The sequence below is a fragment of the Arachis hypogaea genome, chromosome 13 (genome assembly GCF_003086295.3).
Source record: "Arachis hypogaea cultivar Tifrunner chromosome 13, arahy.Tifrunner.gnm2.J5K5, whole genome shotgun sequence".
In the NCBI taxonomy this organism is placed as follows: Eukaryota; Viridiplantae; Streptophyta; class Magnoliopsida; order Fabales; family Fabaceae; genus Arachis; species Arachis hypogaea.
Window position 1 is genome coordinate 93615175 of NC_092048.1, and position 22790 is coordinate 93637964.

At 38.4% G+C, this 22790-nt stretch overlaps 2 non-coding genes across 2 annotated transcripts; both read right to left on the minus strand.

Annotated features, from left to right (window-relative positions):
- Positions 1 to 314: 314 nt before the first annotated feature.
- On the minus strand, positions 315 to 422 carry LOC112738605 (small nucleolar RNA R71). Its single transcript, XR_003169556.1, has one exon. It is a non-coding gene; the product is annotated as a small nucleolar RNA R71 (small nucleolar RNA).
- Positions 423 to 8611: 8189 nt separating this feature from the next.
- LOC112738963 (small nucleolar RNA R71) lies at positions 8612 to 8719 on the minus strand. The gene has a single exon (XR_003169909.1). It is a non-coding gene; the product is annotated as a small nucleolar RNA R71 (small nucleolar RNA).
- Between the last annotated feature and the right edge of the window lie 14071 nt (positions 8720 to 22790).

Sequence of the window (22790 nt, forward strand, 5' to 3'; positions counted from 1 at the left end):
TCTCAATCCCTGCCATTGGAGCAAACAACTTTGAGCTTAAGCCTCAATTAGTTTCTCTAATGCAATAGAATTGCAAGTTTCATGGACTTCTATTGGAAGATCCTCATCAGTTCTTAGCTGAATTCTTGCAAATCTGTGATACTGTCAAGACCAATGGGGTTGACCCTGAAGTCTACAGACTTATGCTTTTTCCTTTTGCTATAAGAGACAGAGCTAGGACATGGTTGGATTCACAACCTAAAGAAAGTCTGAACTCTTGGGAAAAGCTAGTCAATGCCTTCTTGGCAAAGTTCTTTCCACCTCAAAAATTGAGCAAGCTTAGAGTGGAAGTCCAAACCTTTAGACAGAAGGAAGGTGAATCCCTCTATGAAGCTTGGGAAAGATACAAGCAATTGATCAGAAGGTGCCCTTCTGACATGCTTTCAGAATGGAACATCATAGGTATTTTCTATGATGGTCTGTCTGAACTATCCAAGATGTCATTGGATAGCTCTGCTGGAGGATCTCTTCATCTGAAGAAGACGCCTGCAAAAGCTCAAGAAATCATTGAAATGGTTGCAAATAACCAATTCATGTACACTTCTGAAAGGAATCCTATGAATAATGGAATAGCTCAGAAGAAAGGAGTTCTTGAGATTGATACTCTGAATGCCATATTGGCTCAGAATAAAATATTAATCCAATAAGTCAATATGATTTTTCAGAGTCTGTCTGAAATGCAAGCAGCAACAGACAGTACTAAGGAAGCTTCCTCTGAAAAAGAAGCTTATGATCCTGAGAACCCAGCAATGGAAGAGGTGAATTACATGGGAGAACCCTATGGAAACACCTATAATTCTTCATGGAGAAATCATCCAAATCTCTCATGGAAGGATCAACAGAGACCTCAACAAGGTTTCAACAACAATAATGGTGGAAGAAACAGGTTTAGCAATAGCAAGCCTTTTCCGTCATCTTCTCAGCAACAAATAGAGAATTCTAAGCAGAGCCACTCTGATTTAGCAACCATTGTCTCTGATCTAATCAAAACCACTCAAAGTTTCATGACTGAAACAAGATCCTCCATTAGAAATTTGGAGGCACAAGTGGGTCAGCTGAGTAAGAAAATTACTGAACTCCCTCCTAGTACTCTCCCAAGCAATACAGAAGAGAATCCAAAGAGAGAGTGCAAGGCCATAAACATGTCTCACATGGCCGAACCTGGAGAGGAGGAAGAGGCAGTAATCTCCACTGAGGAAGATCTCAATGGACGTCAACTGACCTCCAAGGAGTTCCCTAATGAGGAACCATGGGAATCTGAGGCTCACACTGAGACCATAGAGATTCCATTGAATTTACTTTTGCCATTCATGGGCTCTGATGAGTATTCTTCCTCTGAAGAGGATGAAGATGTTACTGAAGAGCAAGTTGCTAAGTACCTTGGAGCAATCATGAAGCTAAATGCCAGGTTATTTGGCAATGAGACTTGGGAAGATGAACCTCTATTGCTCATCAAAGAACTGGATGACTTGACTAGGCAGAAATTACCTCTAAAGAGACAAGATCCTGGAAAGTTCTCAATACCTTGTACCATAGGCACCATGGCCTTTGAGAAGGCTCTGTGTGACCTGGGATCAAGTATAAACCTTATGCCTCTCTCTGTAATGGAGAAGCTAGGGATCATTGAGGTACAAGCTGCAAGAATCTCACTGGAGATGGCAGACAATTCAAAGAAACAGGCTTATGAACTTGTAGAGGATGTCTTGGTAAAGGTTGAAGACCACTACATCCCTGCTGATTTCATAATCCTAGAGACTAGGAAGTGTGTACATGAATCCATCATCCTTGGCAGACCCTTCCTAGCCACAGCAAAAGCTGTGATTGATGTTGACAGAGGAGAATTGATCATTCAAGTGAATGAAGACTCCCTTGTGTTTAAAGCTCAAGGATATCCCTCTGTAACCATGGAGAGGAAGCATGAAGAGCTTCTCTCAATACAGAGTCAAACAGAGCCCCCACAGTCAAACTCTAAGTTTGGTGTTGGGAGGCCACAACCAAACTTTAAGTTTGGTGTTGAACCCCCACATTCAAACTCTAAGTTTGGTGTTGGGAGGTTCCAACATTGCTCTGAATATCTGTAAAGCTCCATGAGAGACACTGTCAAGCTATTGACATTAAAGAAGCGCTTGTTGGGAGGCAACCCAATTTTTACTTATCTATATTAAATTTCTATTTTCTTTTGTTATTTTATGTTTTCTATAGGTTGATGATCATGTGAAGTCACAAAAAAATAATTGAAAAATCAAAAACAGAAGGAAAAACAGAATGAAAAATAGAACACCCTGGAGGAGACACTTACTGGCGTTTAAACGCCAGTAAGGGTAGCAGAATGGGCGTTAAACGCCCAGTCTAGCACCATTCTGGGCGTTTAACGCCAGAAATGGGCACCAGACTGGCGTTTAACGCCAGGAATGGGCAAGAAGCTGGCGTTAAACGTCAGAAATGGGCAGCAGCCTGGCGTTTAATGCCAGGATTGGCAACAAGGGGCGTTTTTCACGCCACATGGTGCAGGGATGAGAAATCCTTGATACCTCAGGATCTGTGGACCCCACAGGATCCCCACCTACCCCACCTCTCTCTCTCTTCTTCACCCATTCACCAATCACCTCAATACCTCTTCCCCAAAAACCCCTCACCTATCAAATCCCACCATTCTCTTCACCACTCACATCCATCCTTCATAAAACCCCACCTACCTCACCATTCAAATTCAAACCTCTTTCCCACCCAAACCCACCCATAATGGCCGAACCATACCCCCCTCCCCACTCCTATATAAACCCATCTTCACTCCTTCATTTTCACACAACTTAAACACCACTTCTCCCCCTTGGCCGAAACACAAAGCCCCCTCCATCTCCTCTATTTCTTCTTCTTCTACTCTCTTCTTTCTTCTTTTGCTCGAGGACGAGCAACCTTATAAGTTTGGTGTGGTAAAAGCTAAAGCTTTTTTGTTTTTTCATAACCATTAATGGCACCAAAGGCCGGAGAAACCTCTAGAAAGAGGAAAGGGAAGGCAAAAGCTTCCACCTCCGAGTCATGGGAGATGGAGAGATTCCTCTCAAGGGTGCATCAAGACCACTTCTATGAAGTTGTGGCCAAGAAGAAGGTGATTCCCGAGGTCCCTTTTAAGCTCAAAAAGGGCGAATATCTGGAGATCCGACATAAGATCCGAAGAAGAGGTTGGGAAGTTCTCACCAACCCCATTCAACAAGTCAGAATCTTAATGGTTCAAGAGTTCTATGCCAGTGCATGGATCACCAATAACCATGATCAAAGTGTGAACCCAGATCCTAAGAATTGGCTTACAATGGTCCGAGGGAAATACTTATACTTTAGTCCGGAAAATGTAAGGTTGGCATTCAATTTGCCTATGATGCAAGGAGATGCACACCCATACACTAGAAGGGTCAACTTTGATCAAAGGTTGGACCAAGTCCTCATGGACATCTGTGAAGACGGCGCTCAATGGAAGAGTGATTCAAGAGGAAAGCTGGTTCAACTAAGAAGGCATGACCTCAATCCCGTGGCTAGGGGATGGTTGGAGTTCATCCAACGCTCAGTCATTCCTACTAGCAACCGGTCTGAAGTTACTATAGACCGGGCTATCATGATTCATAGCATCATGATTAGAGAAGAAGTAGAAGTTCATGAGGTTATATCCCAAGAACTCTACAAGGTGGCGGACAAGTCCTCCACTATGGCAAGGTTAGCCTTCCCTCATCTCATTTGTCACCTCTGCAATTCAGCTGGAATTGACATAAAGGAAGACATCCTCATTGATGAGGACAAGCCCATCACTAAGAAAAGGATGGAACAAGTGAGAGAACCTCACCAAGAGCATGAGGAAACTCCTCATCATGAAATCCCTGAGATACCTCAAGAGATGCATTTTCCTCCACAAAACTATTCGGAGCAAATCAACACCTCCCTAGGAGAATTAAGTTCCAACATGGGACAACTAAGGGTGGAGCACCAAGAGCACTCCATCCTCCTTCATGAAATTAGAGAAGACTAAAGAACCATGAGAGAGGAACAACAAAAGCAAGGAAGCGATATTGAGGAGCTCAAGCACTCCATAAGATCTTCAAGAGGAAGAACAAGCCGCCATCACTAAGGTGGACCCGTTCTTTAATTTTCTTGTTCTTTATTTTCCTGTTTTTCGAATTTTTATGCTTATGTTATTTATGTTTGTGTCTTTATTACATGATCATTAGTGTCAAAGTGTCTATGCCTTAAAGCTATGAAAATGAATCCATCACCTTTCTTAAATGAAAAATGTTTTTAATTGAAAAAGAAAAAGAAGTGCATGAATTTCAAATTTTAAAACAGTTTAATTATCTTGATGTGGTGGCAATACTATTGTTTTTCTAAATGAATGCTTGAACAGTGCATATTTTTGAATTTGATTGTTTATGAATGTTAAAATTGTTGGCTCTTAAAAGAATGATGGGAAAAGGAGAAATGTTATCTGATGATCTGAAAAATCATAAAATTGATTCTTAAAGCAAGAAAAAGCAGTGAAAAGCTTGCAGAAAAAAAAAGCAAGTAGAAAAAGCCAATACCCCTTTAAACCAAAAAGCAAGGGTGATAAAAAGGATCCAAGGCTTTGAGCATCAGTGGATAGGAGGGCCCACATGAATAAAATCCTGGCCTAAGCGGCTAAACCAAGTTATCCCTAACCATGTGCTTATGGCGTGAAGGTGTCAAGTGAAAACTTGAGACTGAGCGGTTAAAGTCGAGGTCCAAAGCAAAAAGAAGAGTGTGCTTAAAAACCCAGGACACCTCTAATTGGGGACTCTAGCAAAGCTGAGTCACAATCTGAAAAGGTTCACCCAATTTTATGTCTGTGGCATTTATGTATCCGGTGGTAATACTGGAAAACAAAGTGCTTAGGGCCACGGCCAAGACTCATAAAGTAGCTGTGTTCAAGAATCAACATACTTAACTAGGAGAATCAATAACACTATCTGGATTCTGAGTTCCTATAGATGCCAATCATTCTGAACTTCAAGGAATAAAGTGAGATGCCAAAACTGTTCAGAAGCAAAAAGCTAAAAGCCCCGCTCATCTAATTAATACTGATCTTCATAGATGTTTTTGGAATTCATTGTATATTCTCTTCTTTTTTTTATTCTATTTGATTTTCAGTTGCTTGGGGACAAGCAACAATTTAAGTTTGGTGTTGTGATGAGCGGATAATTTATACGCTTTTTGGCATTATTTTTAGTATGTTTTTAATATATTTTAGTTAGTTTTTATTATGTTTTTATTAGTTTTTAAATAAAATTTACTTTTCTGGACTTTACTATGAGTTTGTGTGTTTTTCTGTGATTTCAGGTATTTTCTGGCTGAAATTGAGTGACTTGAGCAAAAATCTGATTCAGAGGCTGAAAAAAGACTGCAGATGCTGTTGGATTCTGACCTCCCTACACTCAAAGTGGATTTTCTGGAGCTACAAAAGCCCAATTGGCGCGCTCTCAATTGCGTTCAAAAATAGACATCTTGGGCTTTCCAGAAATATATAATAGTTCATACTTTTTCTGAGATTTGATGGCCCAAATCGGCGTTCCAAGCCAGCTCAAGAATTCTGGCGTTTAACTCCAAAACTGGCACAAAAGCTGGAGTTAAACGCCCAAACTGGCACAAAAGCTGGCGTTTAAGTCCAAAAAAAGTCTCTACACATGGAAGCTTCAATGCTCAGCCCAAGCACACACCAAGTGGGCCCGGAAGAAGATTTCTGCATTAATTACTGATTTCTGTAAACCCTAGGCTACTAGTTCTCTATAAATAGGACCTTTTACTATTGTATTTTCATCTTTAGACGTTTAGTCCCTAGACCTTGGAGGCTAGCCATTCGGCCATGCTTACACCATTATAACTTTTGTATTTTCCACGGTGGAGTTTCTACACACCATAGATTAAGGTGTGGAGCTCTGCTGTTCTTCATGAATTAATACAAAGTACTATTGTTTTTCTATTCAACTCAAGTCTATTTCTTCTCCAAGATATTCATTCGTTCTTCAACTTGATGAATGTGATGATCCGTGACACTCATCATCATTCTCACCTATGAACATGTGCCTGACAACCACCTCTGTTCTACTAGCAATGGCTTGAATGCGTATCTCTTGGGTTTCTAATCTAAGATTGGAACCTTCGTGGTATAGGCTAGAATTATTGGCGGCCATTCCTGATATCCGGAACGTCTAAACCTTGTCTGTGGTATTCCGAGTAGGATCTGGGAAGGGATGACTGTGATGAGCTTCAAACTCGTGATTGTGGGGCGTGTGACAGACGCAAAAGGATCAATGGATCCTATTCCGACATGATCGAGAACCGACAGATGATTAGCCGTGCGATGACAGCGCATTTGGAACGTTTTCACTGAGAGGACGGGAAGTAGCCATTGACAACGGTGATGCCCAACATAAAGCTTGCCATGGAAAGGAGTATGAATGATTGGAAGAAGGCAATAGGAAAGCAGAGGTTCAGGAGGAACAAAGCATCTTCATACGCTTATCTGAAATTCCAACCAAAGAATTACATAAGTATCTCTATCTTTATTTTATGCTTTATTTATCTTTTAATTATCAATTCTCCATAACCATTTGAATCCGCCTGATTGAGATTTACAAGGTGACCATAGCTTGCTTCAAGCCGACAATCTCCGTGGGATTGACCCTTACTCACGTAAGGTATTACTTGGACGACCTAGTGCACTTGCTGGTTAGTTGTGGGGAATTGTGACAAAGTGTGATTCACGTTTAAGAGCTCCAAGTCCTTTGGCGCCATTGTTGATGATCACAATTTCGTGCACCAAGTTTTTGGCGCCGTTGTCAGGGATTGTTCGAGTTTGGACAACTGACGGTTCATCTTGTTGCTTAGATTGGGTACTTTTCGGAATTTTTAAGAATGAATTCTAGAGTTTCAAGGTGATGTTCTTAGCATCACAAAAGCTTATTGATTCTCATCAATTTAGCTGCTGAATGTAATGTCCTGCTGAAGCTTGGCCAAACATGTCTAATCTTTTTAGACTGAAGCTTTAGACTAACATTGCATGATTCCTGGAATTCTCATTAAAAGTTTTGAATCTCTTTATTTTCTTTTCCATATAAGTTTCGAAAATCACAAAAAAAAAATTTATAAAACCATAAAAATCAAAAATATTTTATGTTTCTTGTTTGAGTCTAGTATCAATTTTTAAGTTTGGTGTCAATTGCATGACTTTCTTCTTGCATTTTTCGAATTTATGCAATATGTTCTTCATTGATCTTCAAGTTGTTCTTGATGATTTCATTGCTCTGATCTTTAAATTCTCTTGTTTTGTGTGTTTTGTTGTTTCTCATATACATTCTCAATTTGTTAGTGTCTCTTATATGAAATTTTTTTTAAGTTTGGTGTCCTGCATGCATTGTTTGATTTGAGTTTCCTAAGATTAGTTGTATTTTGATTGTTTCTCATCATTAAAAATTCAAAAATATTTTCAAAATTGTGTTTTTTTTCTCAAGTCAATAATACAGAGAATTGAAGATTCAGAACATTCAGCAGATGAATCAAACAGAAAAAGCTGGGCATTCAAAACGCCCAGTGAAGAAGGAAAACTGGTGTTTAAACGCCAGCCAGGGTACCTGGCTGGGCATTTAACACCCAAAAAGGTAGCATTTTGGGCGTTAAACGCCAGAATGGATGCCATTCTGGGCGTTTAACGCCACGATGACACTAGAGGGAAGATTTTGTTTTTAATTTAGATTTTTTTCAAATTTTTATAATTTTTCAAAATCAAATATTTTTCAAATCATATATTTTCAATCATATCTCTTCAAAATCAATTTCTTTCCATTTTTTATTTTTTTACTATTTTTGAAAATCCTTGCTAAAATTAATGATTTACTTCAAAATTTTCAAGTTGTTACTTACCTATTAAGAAAGGATCAAATTTTAAATTTTAAGAATCATATCTTCTAATTTCTTGTTAGTCAAGTAATCAACTTTAATTTTAAAAACTTTATTTTTCTAAATTGATTTTCAATCATATCTTCTCAATCATATCTTCTCAATCACATCTTTTTCAAAATTAACTCTCAATCATATCTTTTTGATTTCTAATTTCAAAATCTTTTTTAAAAATCACTTAATTTCTTTCCCAATCCTAATTTTCAAAAATCATCAATCAAATTTTCAAAATTTTTTTTTAATTATTTCAAAATCTTTTACTTTAATTTTTGAAAATTCTCCCGACTTCTATGGGAGAAGCATCTCAATCCCTGCCATTGGAGCAAACAACTTTGAGCTTAAGCCTCAATTAGTTTCTCTAATGCAATAGAATTGCAAGTTTCATGGACTTCCATTGGAAGATCCTCATCAGTTCTTAGCTGAATTCTTGCAAATCTGTGACACTGTCAAGACCAATGGGGTTGACCCTGAAGTCTACAGACTTATGCTTTTTCCTTTTGCTGTAAGAGACAGAGCTAGGACATGGTTGGATTCACAACCTAAAGAAAGCCTGAACTCTTGGGAAAAGCTAGTCAATGCCTTCTTGGCAAAGTTCTTTCCACCTCAAAAATTGAGCAAGCTTAGAGTGGAAGTCCAAACCTTCAGACAGAAGGAAGGTGAATCCCTCTATGAAGCTTGGGAAAGATACAAGCAATTGATCAGAAGGTGCCCTTCTGACATGCTTTCAGAATGGAGCATCATAGGTATTTTCTATGATGGTCTGTCTGAACTATCCAAGATGTCATTGGATAGCTCTGCTGGAGGATCTCTTCATCTGAAGAAGACGCCTGCAGAAGCTCAAGAAATCATTGAAATGGTTGCAAATAACCAATTCATGTACACTTCTAAAAGGAATCCTGTGAATAATGGGATAGCTCAAAAGAAAGGAGTTCTTGAGATTGATACTCTGAATGCCATATTGGCTCAGAATAAAATATTAACCCAATAAGTCAATATGATTTTTCAGAGTCTGTCTAAAATACAAGCAGCAACAGACAGTACTAAGGAAGCTTCCTCTGAAAAAGAAGCTTATGATCCTGAAAACCCAGCAATGGAAGAGGTGAATTACATGGGAGAACCCTATGGAAACACCTATAATCCTTCATGGAGAAATCATCCAAATCTCTCATGGAAGGATCAACAGAGACCTCAACAAGGTTTCAACAACAATAATGGTGGAAGAAACAGGTTTAGCAATAGCAAGCCTTTTCCATCATCTTCTCAGCAACAAATAGAGAATTCTAAGCAGAGCCACTCTGATTTAGCAACCATTATCTCTGATCTAATCAAAACCACTCAAAGTTTCATGACTGAAACAAGATCCTCCATTAGAAATTTGGAGGCACAAGTGGGTCAGTTGAGTAAGAAAATTACTGAACTCCCTCCTAGTACTCTCCCAAGTAATAAAGAAGAGAATCCAAAGAGAGAGTGCAAGGCCATAAACACGTCTCACATGGCCGAACCTGGAGAGGAGGAAGAGGCAGTAATCTCCACTGAGGAAGACCTCAATGGACGTCCACTGACCTCCAAGGAGTTTCCTAATGTGGAACCATGGGAATCTGAGGCTCACACTGAGACCATAGAGATTCCATTGAATTTCTTTTTGCCATTCTTGGGCTCTGATGAGTATTCTTCCTCTGAAGAAGATGAAGATGTTACTGAAGAGCAAGTTGCTAAGTACCTTGGAGCAATCATGAAGCTAAATGCCAGGTTGTTTGGTAATGAGACTTGGGAGGATGAACCTCCATTGCTCATCAAAGAACTGGATGACTTGACTAGGCAGAAATTACCTCTAAAGAGACAAGATCCTGAAAAGTTCTCAATACCTTGTACCATAGGCACCATGACCTTTGAGAAGGCTCTGTGTGACCTGAGATCAAGTATAAACCTTATGCCTCTCTCTGTAATGGAGAAGCTAGGAATCATTGAGGTACAAGCTGCAAGAATCTCACTGGAGATGGCAGACAATTCAAAGAAACAGGCTTATGGACTTGTAGAGGATGTCTTAGTAAAGGTTGAAGACCACTACATCCCTGCTGATTTCATAATCCTAGAGACTAGGAAGTGTGTGCATGAATCCATCATCCTTGGACGACCCAGTGCACTTGCTGGTTAGTTGTGCGGAATTGTGACAAAGTGTGATTCACGTTTAAGAGCTCCAAGTCCTTTGGCGCCATTGTTGATGATCACAATTTTGTGCACCAGCCAAGGAGGATTATTAAGGATTAAACAAAAGGATGCCAAAAGGTTGTATCGCTGCTTAACTGTTTATCCCTTAAAGTGCTTTATTTGGAAGTTCAATTGTACCCCCTCTCTGATTTGTTTACCCTTGCCTGCATTTTGTCTTCTGTTTTCTTAATTTTTAAAATAAATGTTCTAGTATAAGTGTCTGTCTCATTTTCATCTACTTGAATGTGTGTCTGATCCCTTAGCTTTCGATCCAATAAGAGAAAAAGATTGAACTAGAAAGTAACTGTCCAATGTGATAGGGATGATAATAAAGGTCGGTGGTGGTAATTGCTTGATTTGTTAGTAAGCTCAATAATAAAAGCTGCAAGGTAGAATGTTTCTTTCAAGTACAGGCTTAGTTGCTGCTATGGACCTTCAATTAATAAATATCCTTAGACAAAAAGAACAAAAAGAAAAAGAAGAAAAGCCAAGAATTGGCAACAAAAATGAAAGAAATAAATAATAAACCTAGACACCAATAGCTCAGATCTTAAGACACATGCCTGTGGTGCTATTGTATTAGGATCTGCTTGGATTATTAGGTTCTGAGGAGTATTTTAAAACTTGGTAACTTGGATTAACCAATCTAAGATTATCAACCGAAAATCCACCATCAAGAGCAACCTAATTACAAAGTATTTAGTAACCCAAAGAGGTGTTGATAAAAAATTAAGCCAAAGAGCTGCTGCAACACTTGACACTGAGCTACAATTGAGAAATAAGTTTCTGAAGCAAAAGAAAGAAAGAAAAATCTAACAAGGATCAATAAAGGATAAGGTCTTTTAGCAGCAACTCTAGTTAATACTCAAAGAGACATTTCACATTTGGAGGTTGATAATAATTGAGCTGCATTCTGTCTACATAAAACCCCATGAACTGAATTCAATCACCTGCTGATAAGGACACATATGCTTATCTGTCTTCATTCCTTTTTCTCATGCTTTAGTGCTTGCTTTGGGACAAGCAAGATTTAAGTTTGGTGTTGTGATGACAGGTCATCTTATGCTAGTTTTACTAGCAATTTTCATTTGTTTCATTAGGTTTCATGCACTTTCTTGCACAATAAGTAAGTGATTGGAGTGAAATTTCATGCTTATCTTGACTCAATCGAACATCATTAATTTTATACAAAATCATGATATTTATGCAAGAATTAGATTATTATTATGTATGATGCAAAACCTTATGATTTTGGTGAGACTTTGATTGCATGTTTGGTTGATTTCAGGTGGAAAAATGAAGAGAAAAAGAGGCAGTGCATAGTAACGCTGCGCTCAAATAGAGAACGCCATGCTCTCTATCGACGCGCACGCGTACAGGATGCTTACGCGTTGGGCAACGAATTTTGAAGACCCACGCGTACGCGTGCATGACGCGTACGCGAGGATGTAATTGGCGCTCATTTGCAAAGAGAGCGCTACGTTATCTGAGTGAGCATTTTCGAGCAAATTCGAATTTGGAATTGAAGTTTTGCAACCGACGCGCACGCGCACATGACGCGCACGCATCGATGGAGCATCTGGGATGAAGCACGCAAACGCGTGGGTGGCACGGAAGCTTGGAATCAACATTTTGCCATCCACGCGCACGCCCAAAGGACGCGCACGCGTCGGGAGCGTTCATGGCGTGAACGTAGCGCTCATTAAACGAACGCTATCAATGACGCGCACGCGTGAATGGTGCGCACAAGCATGATGGAGGCCGAAGATGGCAATGACGCGTACGCGTATGTGACGCGTACGCGTATGTGACGCGTACGCGTATGTGACGCGTACGCATATGTGACGCGTACGCATCGATGTGCAAATATGCGAAGGGACGCATGGGCGCGAAGCACGCGTACGTGTGATGAGCATTCAGCGAGCAATGACGCGCACGTGCAGCGAACGCGTACGCGTCGGTTAATGAACGCTGCGCTCTCTTTCAGAATGCTACATTCCCCTGGAAGCTACAACCAAGCATCCATCTCTGATCCACTTCATCAAAGGCCAAAAAGCCCACTCCAAGTACCTGATGACTAAAATAGAAAGTGTATAAATAGGAAAAAAATTGATTTCAATAGAGATCTTTTTTTGAACTTCTCTTTTACTTTCTTTTGAATTTTTCCTTTTAGTTTTGTTTTCTTAGGAATTCTGAGATCTGAGTTTATTTACTTTCTGTTTTCCTTCTGTTCTTCTGCTTCTGCAATTTTCTTTTCTGTTTTGTTACTAGAGCAATGATGAACTAAACCCCAATTTCATTAGGGGGAGGAGCTATATTGTAATTCCAATGAATCAATGAAATTTTTCTTCTTCTTAATTCAATTTAGTAGCTATTGGATATCTTTTGTTTTGATTTAGAATTCTTCACTCCAGAAGGGGGTTGAATTCAATTGAATGCTTGTGTGAGCCTTGGAAGGGGAATCATTTACATTAGAATTGGAGCTCTATCCTTCACTACTCTCTTGATCAACACTATTCAGGAGGAATTGAGATCTTGAGAGATAGTGTGGCTTATGGATGAGAGATATGCACTTAACCTCTTCTCATGAGAATTAGATCAAGAAATTAGCACAATTAATTGTGATTAGAGAGATCGGATTGTCAAGGAATTGGGATCCAATCAATTCCAATCCGTCGTAGATCTACCAAATGATTGAGAAAGGAGTTAAGCCCAATTTTGATTCAGGAAGGATTACAGTACCTCCTAACCCTGATGAATCACTTTCTTTGAATTTTTCCAACTTAGATCTTTCTAATTTACTGCAGTTTGCATTCTGTTTTGATTCTCAGCACCCAACTCCCTTTATTATTCACACAATTTCAGTTTCTTGGCAATTTAGATTCTACACTTTATATTTCTTTCACTTTAAGATTCAGCTATTTACCTTTCTTTCGATTTAAGTTTCAGCTCTTTTACCTTCTTGCGCTTTAAGTTTCATCCCTTTAAAGCTTTCTACAATTTATCTTTCTGTCAATTTACATTCTGTCTTCTAGATTTCTTGCAATTTACTTTCTGTTAATCAAATTTCATTCAAACTATCAATTGTCTACTTAACTAAGTTCATCACCTAACTAAAATTGCTCAATCCATCAATCCCTATGAGATCGACATCACTTTTGTGAGTTTTACTACTTGATGCGATCCGGTACATTTGTCGGTGAGTTTGTGTGGAATCGATTTTCCCTCATCAAGTTTTTGGCGCCGTTGCCGGGGATTGATATAGATTGAAAATGATTAAGTAGGTGATAATCTAGATTAAGTAATTTTTCTTTGTTTTTACTAAGTTTATTAACTGTTTGTGATTTTGTTTCTATTAACATTAACTCTACTCTAGCAATAGAGTGTCCTGTTTTCGTTTTCCTTTGGTTTGTTTGTGTTGTATGCCAGGAGGAAGAAGAGGTGCATCCACCTCTTTTGATTCTGAGCCAAAGAGAACATTCTTGAGATTGAGAAGAGAAGCAAGAGGGAAGGGAGTTATTGGAGAAGAAGAATCAGAAGAGGAAGACCAAGAAATGGAGGGTAACCTCCCTAATCCACCAGAAGAGGTAGCCAACAACAATGGCGAACCTCAAAGGAGAGTTCTAGCATCATATACCTTCCCCAATCCAAGAAACTGTGGGAGCAGTATACTCGCTCCTAATGTTCATGCAAATAACTTTGAATTGAAACCTCAACTTATCACTTTGGTGCAAAATAATTGTTCCTATGGAGGAGGCCCCCTTGAAGATTCGAACCAATACCTATCTGTTTTCTTGAGGATTTGTGAAACTGTCAAGACAAATGGTGTGCATCCAGATATCTACAAGTTGCTGCTGTTTCCATTCTCTTTGAGGGATAAGGCATCTCAATGGCTGGAGACATTCTCCAAAGAAAGCATCAACACTTGGGATGATTTGGTGAACAAATTCCTATTTAAATTCTACCCACCTCAGAGTACCATAAGATTGAAAATAGAAGTGCAAACATTCATTCAAATGGATGGAGAATCACTGTATGAGGCATGGGAGAGATACAAAGCTCTGATTAGAAAATGTCCACCTGAGATGTTTAGTAAATGGGACAGACTTCAGAATTTCTATGAGGGGTTGACTCTAAAAGCTCAAGAATCTTTGGACTACTCTGCAGGAGCTTCATTGCAACTAATGAAGACAGCTGAAGAAGCCCAGAATCTCATAGACACTGTGACCAACAACCAATACTTTTATGCTCATCAGAGGCAACGCCAACCAGTTCAAAAGAAAGGTGTGTTGGAGCTAGAAGAAGTGGACACTATCTTGGCACAGAACAAAATGATGAACCAGAAAATTCAACAACAAATAGAGATGATGGCAAAGAGAATTGATAGACTTCAAGTGGCTGTAGTTAGCAGATCAAGCCAACCCTTAAATGGATGGAGCCAAAGTGAAGAAGCTTCTGAGAAATACAGCTATGATCAGCAACCAGAACAAGTCCAATATATGCATAACACCTCAAGCTCCTCTCAGAATGAATTTCATGGAGATACATACAATCCATCATGGAAGAATCATCCTAACTTGAGGTGTGGTGATAATCAGAATTCATGGCAAAAGAATCACAATTCCAACAACTCCCGCAACACAAACAACCAAACTCATTCATCCAATAATACTAACCAATATAGAAAAACACAAAACTCATATCAGTAACCCAACAACAACTCACAGATTCACCAGAATAACTTCTCCACACCACCTTTTAATTCCCAGAACAACCACCTCAACAACCTAAATAACTTCCAGCAACAACCATCATATTCCAACATGCCATCCATTGACCATCAGGAAACTAGGATCTCAGCCCTTGAAACAACACTACAAGCACTTGCTCAAACCATACAGAGTCTAGCCAAAGGGCAAGAGAGTTTAATTAAAGGTCAAGAGAGACAAGAGGCCACCATGAGGGATCTTGAAAGACAAGTAGGGCAATTGGCCAGACAAGCTGAAAGACCAACCAATGTTTTTCCAAATGATACCATTCCAAATCCAAAAGAAGAATGTAAGGCCATCCAACTAAGGAGTGGGAAAACTTTGGAGAATGAAAAAGATGCTAGCCAGAAGCAAGTAGAGGAGGACAAGCATGACCAGGATAAGCTCAAAGTGAAGGAGGGAGAACCACAAATGAATTTCACAAATGAATTCTCGTTGCAATATAGTTTCTAAACCAACAATAATCCTTTCATACAAAAATTTGTTTGTCACTAGTACAAACCCCTAAAATTATAAACCGAAGTATTAAACCTCGGGTCGTTCTCCCTAGGAATTACAATGAAGTGTCTTGTTATTGGTTATGGAGTATGTTTTTGGGGTTTTTGATAAGAGGCATGAAAAGTAAATAGAAATGAAAATAAACTAACAACTAAAGAGGTCTTGGCAAAGGTTGGTGGTCAAGGATCTCCATCCTAATCACAAACCACAACATGAGAATTGGCAAGGACCAACCCCACTAAGTCATCTCCTAACTAATAGTAAAGGAAAGTTAAGTGAGCTATGTCAATCCAAGTCCATAAGTCCTAGTTCTACACCAAATCAATTAGTGAGATCTAGAGTTAATGGCTCTCAATCGTCAATCACTTGGACATTAGCAACTCAAGAGTTCCTAAGTTACCTTCCCAAGCCAAGAGCATAAAATTCTACTCTAAAATCCAACCAAGCATTTTATCAAACACTTAGAAGGCATAAAAGAAAAGCACAGTGAATAGAGAAATAGCAGAAAGATAGCAACACGTAGGGAAGAGTAATCTACACTACTCAATTGCAAGGAATTAAACAACAACAAATCAAATCAACAATAAAGGAACATGAATCATAAATTGCATTGAAAGGGAAATAGAAGAACAAAAGTGCATCAACATAAAAGTAGAAAATTACATGAATTAAATGCTAAACTAGAGAGAGGAAAGGTAGAAGAAGAAGAATTGCAAAAGAAAAAGTAAATCAAAGCATGAAATTAACCTAGATCTAAGAATTCCTAATCTAGATCTAACCTACTCCTAATTTTAGAGAGAAGAGAGAGCTTCTCTCTCTAGAAACTAGCTAAAAGCATGTGAAAACTAAAATAAAACTAAACTAATGACTAGATGTGTCATCCCTCTTCAATTCTTGGGTTAAATAGCATCAGAAATGAGTTAGATTGGGCCCACAAGGCTTTAGAATTCGCTGGCCACTAATTTGCTTTTAATAAATCACGTGCAAATCGGCGCGTGTGCGCCCCCCTAAACGTGATGCAACTATGGAAAATATTATATCATTTCGAAGCCCCGGATGTTAGCTTTCCAACGCAACTGAAACCGCATCATTTGGACCTCTGTAGCTCAAGTTATGGTCGATTGAGTGCGAAGAGGTCGGCTTGACAGCTTTTGTGATTCCTTCATTTCTTCATGAGTTCTCCACTTTTACATGCTTTTCCTTCATTTCCTTGATCCAATCTTTGCCTCCTAAACCTGAAATAACTTAACAAACATATCAAGGTATCTAGTGGAATCAAGGTGAATTAAGATTAAACAATTAAGGGCCTAAAAAGTATGTTTTCACTCTTAAGCACAATTAAAGGAGAATTTACAAAACCATGCTATTTCATTGAATAAATGTGGGAAAAGATGATAAAACCCTCTAAATTCAACACAAGATAAACCTTACAAATGGGGTTTATCAACCTCCCCACACTTAAACCAAGCATGTCCTCATGCTTAAACCAAGAGAAAGCAAAGGGTGTTAACATTTATTCAATGTAAACTAATCTAAATGCAACCTACAATATATGCATCTATCTACATGAATGCAATTGCTTAGTCAAAATAAATCAATTCCCAAGAATACATATATGCACAAGGGCCAAAGGTATTAACAACCGTGCCAAACCACAATCGAATTGAGTTATTAAGTATTTTTATAAACTTGCATGAAGAATGATGATCATAGGTGAAAACATGTAATTGAGCATCAAATCCTCACCGGATGTGTTCGCACTCTATTCGCTCAAGTGTTTAGGGTTGATTCACTCAATTCTTCTCTAATCATGCTTTCCAAGATTTGTTTTTCTTCTAACAATCAACATTTATTTCATGCATGCATACAAGTATCATGAGGTCTTTTCATAGGTTGTAATGGGGCTAGGGTCAAGGTAGGATGCATATATGGTCAAGTGAGCTTAAAATTTGAATCTTTGATAAGCTTAAACTTCCCACCTAACCTATGACATCCTATACAATTCAAAACTAACCTCACTACCCATTTTTCACTTTTTAACATACTCATGCATTTTCTTTTCATTTCACAACTCATATGCATTGATCTTTATTGAACTTTACTTTGCTTTGGGGCATTTTGTCCCCTTTTTATTTCTTTCTTTTCTTCTTTTTTTTTTCTTTTTCTATGTTTTTTTCTTTTTCAATTTTTTCTTTTTCTTTTGTTTTTCTCATTTTTTTCTTTCTTTCAAACTATATACAAGAACATCAATGCATAAGGTCTATACATTTTAATTAACATATGAGCATGTACCCAATTCCTAATATTTACAACAAAAATATAAAACTACCCTTTTATTCACCCAATGTCCCAAGTATTCCCACACTTGAATGATACACACACACTAACCTAAGCTAATCAAAGATCCAAATAAGGACTTTTATTGTTTTTCGCTTTAAGGCTTGTAATGTGCTAAAATTAGAAAAAGTGGGTTAATCGTAGGCTCAAATTTGCTAACAATGGAAGATAAAAGGTAGGCTATTTGGGTAAGTGAGCTAAATGAAGTGATGACCTCAATCATATAAATACATGAATACACAAAATAATGGACATAAAGAATCAAACAAATCAAAGATTACAATCATAGAAAGAGAATAATGCACACAAGAAGGAAAAATAAGTGGTTATAAGATGTAACCACATCATTAGGATCAAATCTCACTTGCTTGTAATCTTAGCTCAAAAATCATGTTTCACGATATATATATATATATATATATATATAATTCAAGTAAGTCCTATGAAAAGTTTTCACTCAAATCAATTGGTGCCCTATAGATAGAAATCTTGAAGAACCTCATTATTTTGACTAAACTTATTATGTATATATATGTAAAATTAAGAAAATGCAACAAATATCCTAAAAACCTAAAAAATAAAATGCAAAAGTGTTGAGATTAGAAATTTGTCACCTAAAATTGCCGACCGGTCGGACGACCTCCCCACACTTAAAGTTTGCACCGTCCTCGGTGCACTCAAAGATGAGCAAGGGGGTCGGCGACTCTCCAGATTGCTACCTTCAGCTGGTAGATCAACCGGTTGCTGCGCGTTCTTTCTTCCACTTCCATTTTTGCTTGCGGTGTATCATTCATAGAAAACAAAAATATAACACCATAAGATGAGAAAATACAAAAGCAAGGAAGCATACATTGTTGGAATGAGGTTCTAATCACTAGAATTGAGTGAGTGAAGTAGTGTGACATTAATGACAAATAAGTGTGTGAGTTCTAAATTGCGTGGTTTAGAACGCACACTAGTACAAAAAGCGATGTCACAAAAGAAGCATGCACTTTACTCATTCTAGTATGCTTGAGATGCTTTAAGTAAACTTGTAAGGTAAAACAAGCATTAAAGAAGCATGAAAACATTCAAGCTAAAAGCATATGGATGCATATAATCATGAAACACAATGCATTAAAGTAAATGCACAACATCCAATATCAAGAATTTGCCTAATCAAAGAATAGGGTTCAAATCACATGGTGGCCAAATCGTGCAATTCAAAAGGATTTAAAAGCTTGAAGGCAATGTCATATACTTGGTATTCACAAGAGATAAGCATGAAAAACTTAAAACCAAGTAGCAAAATATAACCTCAAAAATAGAATCCAACAAAGATTATAGATATAATGATGTTGAGATAACATCCCGTTTAGTACTCAGCAACAATTAATGGTAAACAAGATTAACAATCCAACACTTACAATGAAAAAGAGAAAATGAAATAAAAACTAACTAAAACTAACTAATCAACTAACCAACTAACTAATTAGTTAACTAAAATAAATGGTTATCAATGGTGTTTGGGAGTGTTGGATGAGGGGTAGAAGAGGGAAAAAAGAAAGGAGAAGGAAAGAAATGGAAAAAGGAGAAGAAAAGAAAGGTGTAGAAAGAAATGTGTAGAAGGAAGGACATCCACGCGTACGCGCGCATGGCGCACGCGCGTGGATAGTGGTGCAATGGGCGTGACGCGTACGCGTACATGGCGCGTGCGCACGGATGGCTTATTTCGAGAGTGACGCATACGCGTCATGTGCGCGTTCGCGCGAGTTGTTTTGTGCCAAAGGCACAATGCGCGCGCAACGTTCGCACAACTCTCGGGTTTTTGGCTTAGGGGTGGAATTTCTCAATTCACGTGTACGCGTACATGGCGCGTGCGCACGGATAGGCGAAAATGCATGATGCACGCATACGCGCGCAGTGCGCGTACGCGCGGATGGTGCTCTGTTTTTTTTTTTTTTTCAAAATTTTTCTATGTTTTTGCACCAATCCAAGCATTCCAAACCTCCAAACAGCCACCAAAACACCATAAAACCTTATTTAACATACTAAACTATCAATTATGCTTAACAAATCAACCAAAAACATGAATTTAAACTAATTACCAATATGTACAAAAAGAGAAAATGAAAAGTAGTTACCATGGTGGGGTGTCTCCCACCTAGCACTTTTGTTTATTGTCCTTAAGTTGGACTTATGGGGAGCTCCATCAAGATGGCTTGTGCTTGAATTCATCTTGGAACATCCACCAAAGCTTGAGTCTCCAATAAGCTCCATTCTTCAATTTTAATATCTTCAAGCTTTGACGGAGTTCTTCACAAACCATGAGCTCCCAAATTTGATTTTCCTTGTGCGATCCGGGATCCCACACTTTGTTTTGACACCCGTCCTTGAGTTAGTCATCATTATTCCATCCGGGTGGCATGGCCTTGGAATTCTCAAAGAATCTTCCAAACAACTTCCTAGACCCTTGCAAATGGGTTCTACACCAACCATTACTATTCAACTTTGAACATGCAACCATCATGAGCTTAGAATGATATTTCCAACCACTAACCATATCCCTTTTGCTCTTAAAGCCACAAATATGTCTAAGTTGACCATCCATCTCAAGCAAACCATATTCAAGGGGAATAATAAAGCTTGAGTATAAGGAATTTACCCACTTGAATGAAAGAATGGATGGTGGTGGCTTGGGGAGAGGTATCTCCAATGTGCTTGCAAGCTCTACTCCCTTATGTTCTTCCTTGTCAACCGTCACCTCTTCACAAACTTCTTCACTTTTAATTCTTTGTTCATCATTTTCATCTAACTCTTCTCCATTACTCAAATCATAAATGGGAGGAAGGGAAAAATTTACCTCCACATTGCTTTCCATCTCATTGGGAGAAAGTTCTTCAAATTCAAAGGATTCACCACTAAGAGGGTTGGATGCATGGTCTTCATCACCAAGGGAACTCAATTCTTGCTTCATTGCCTCCAATTCTTCATATGGAATATGCCTTGGAGGTTGTGCATATTCCTCCTCAACATCAAATTCACTCTTCTTGGAGAGGTTCTCTTCAACTCTAGGTTCCCAAGGAGGTTCCGCATCTCCTAAGTCTTCAACCACTTCTTCCTCTTCCTCAATGATCATAGGCTCCTCCAATTGTTCTAACACAAAGTGGCATTCCTCCTCCACCGGAGTTTCCAATCTCTTCTTCATGCTTTGCTCTTCAATTGATTCTCCACATGTGACTATGGGAGTGCTTTGAGTGCTCAAGTATTGGGAGGCTAAAATGCTTACCACCTTAGTCAAGGTAGCCACAAATTCTAGCGTCTCCCTTTGCATTTCTCCTTGTCCTTGAAGTATAAGGCTAAGGACTTCATCTATTGAGGCTTGGAGTGGATAGGAGGGTTCATTGTCTTGGAGAAAGAGTTCATAATAGGAAGGTGATTTGTCTTGGTAAGGATGTGGTGGTGTGTATTGAGATGGTTCTTGGAAGTAGTAATCTTGGAATGGTGGTTCCATGTATGGCTCATATAGTTCAAAAGGTGGTTGGTATGGTGGATATGGATCAAGGTTATATGGAGGTGTTTGGTGAAAATAGGCTTGTGAGTGTGGTTGAGATTCATGTTGAGGATATAACTCATAGGCATATGGTGGTGGTTCTTGAAAGTCACAAGGAGATTCACCATAGCCATTGGATTGGTATGCATCATAGAATGGCTCTTCTTCATAGTGCATCGGTGGAGGTTGTTGCCATGAAGATTGATCATATGCATATGGCTCCTCCCACCTTTGGTTATCCCATCCTTGATACACATACTCATTGAAGCTCTCATTTCCTACAACATAGTTAGAACCAAACTCATAGCCAAAGTGAGAATTCATGATAGCAAGAGAAAATGAAAATAAAATCAAATAATAAACAAAGGAAACCAAATCCTAAAACTAGCAAGAACTAACAAAGAAGCAAAAGGCAAACATATACACAATATTCACATATATACAATAACTAATAACATAACACCATTGCAATTCCCCGGCAACGGCGCCATTTTGATGATTGGACTTTTGTGTGGTTTAGAATTTCACAAATGAATTCTCATTGCAATATAGTTTCTAAACCAATAATAATCCTTTTATACAAAAATTTGTTTGTCACTAGTACAAACCCCTAAAATTATAAACCGAAGTATTAAACCTCGGGTCGTTCTCCCTAGGAATTACAATGAAGTGTCTTATTATTGGTTATGGAGTATGTTTTGGGGTTTTTGATAAGAGGCATGAAAAGTAAATGGAAATGAAAATAAACTAACAACTAAAGAGGTCTTGGCAAAGGTTGGTGGTCAAGGATCTCCATCCTAATCACTAACTACAACATGAGAATTGGCAAGGACCAACCCCACTAAGTCATCCCCTAACTAATAGTAAAGGAAAGTCAAGTGAGCTATGTCAATCCAAGTCCATAAGTCCTAGTTCTACACCAAATCAATTAGTGAGATCTAGAGTTAATGGCTCCCAATCGTCAATCACTTGGACATTAGCAACTCAAGAGTTCCTAAGTTACCTTCCCAAGCCAAGAGCATAAAATTCTACTCTAAAATCTAACCAAGCATTTTATCAAATACTTAGAAGGTATAAAAGGAAAGCATAGTGAATAGAGAAATAGCAGAAAGATAGCAACACGTAGGGAAGAGTAATCTACACTACTCAATTGCAAGGAATTAAACAACAACAAATCAAATCAACAATAAAGGAACATGAATCATAAATTGCATTGAAAGAGAAATAGAAGAACAAAAGTGCATCAACATAAAAGTAGAGAATTACATGAATTAAATGCTAAACTAGAAAGAGAAAAGGTAGAAGAAGAAGAATTGCAAAAGGAAAAGTAAATCAAAACATGAAATTAACCTAGATCTAAGAATTCCTAATCTAGATCTAACCTACTCCTAATTCTAGAGAGAAGAGAGAGCTTCTCTCTCTAGAAACTAGCTAAAAGCATGTGAAAACTA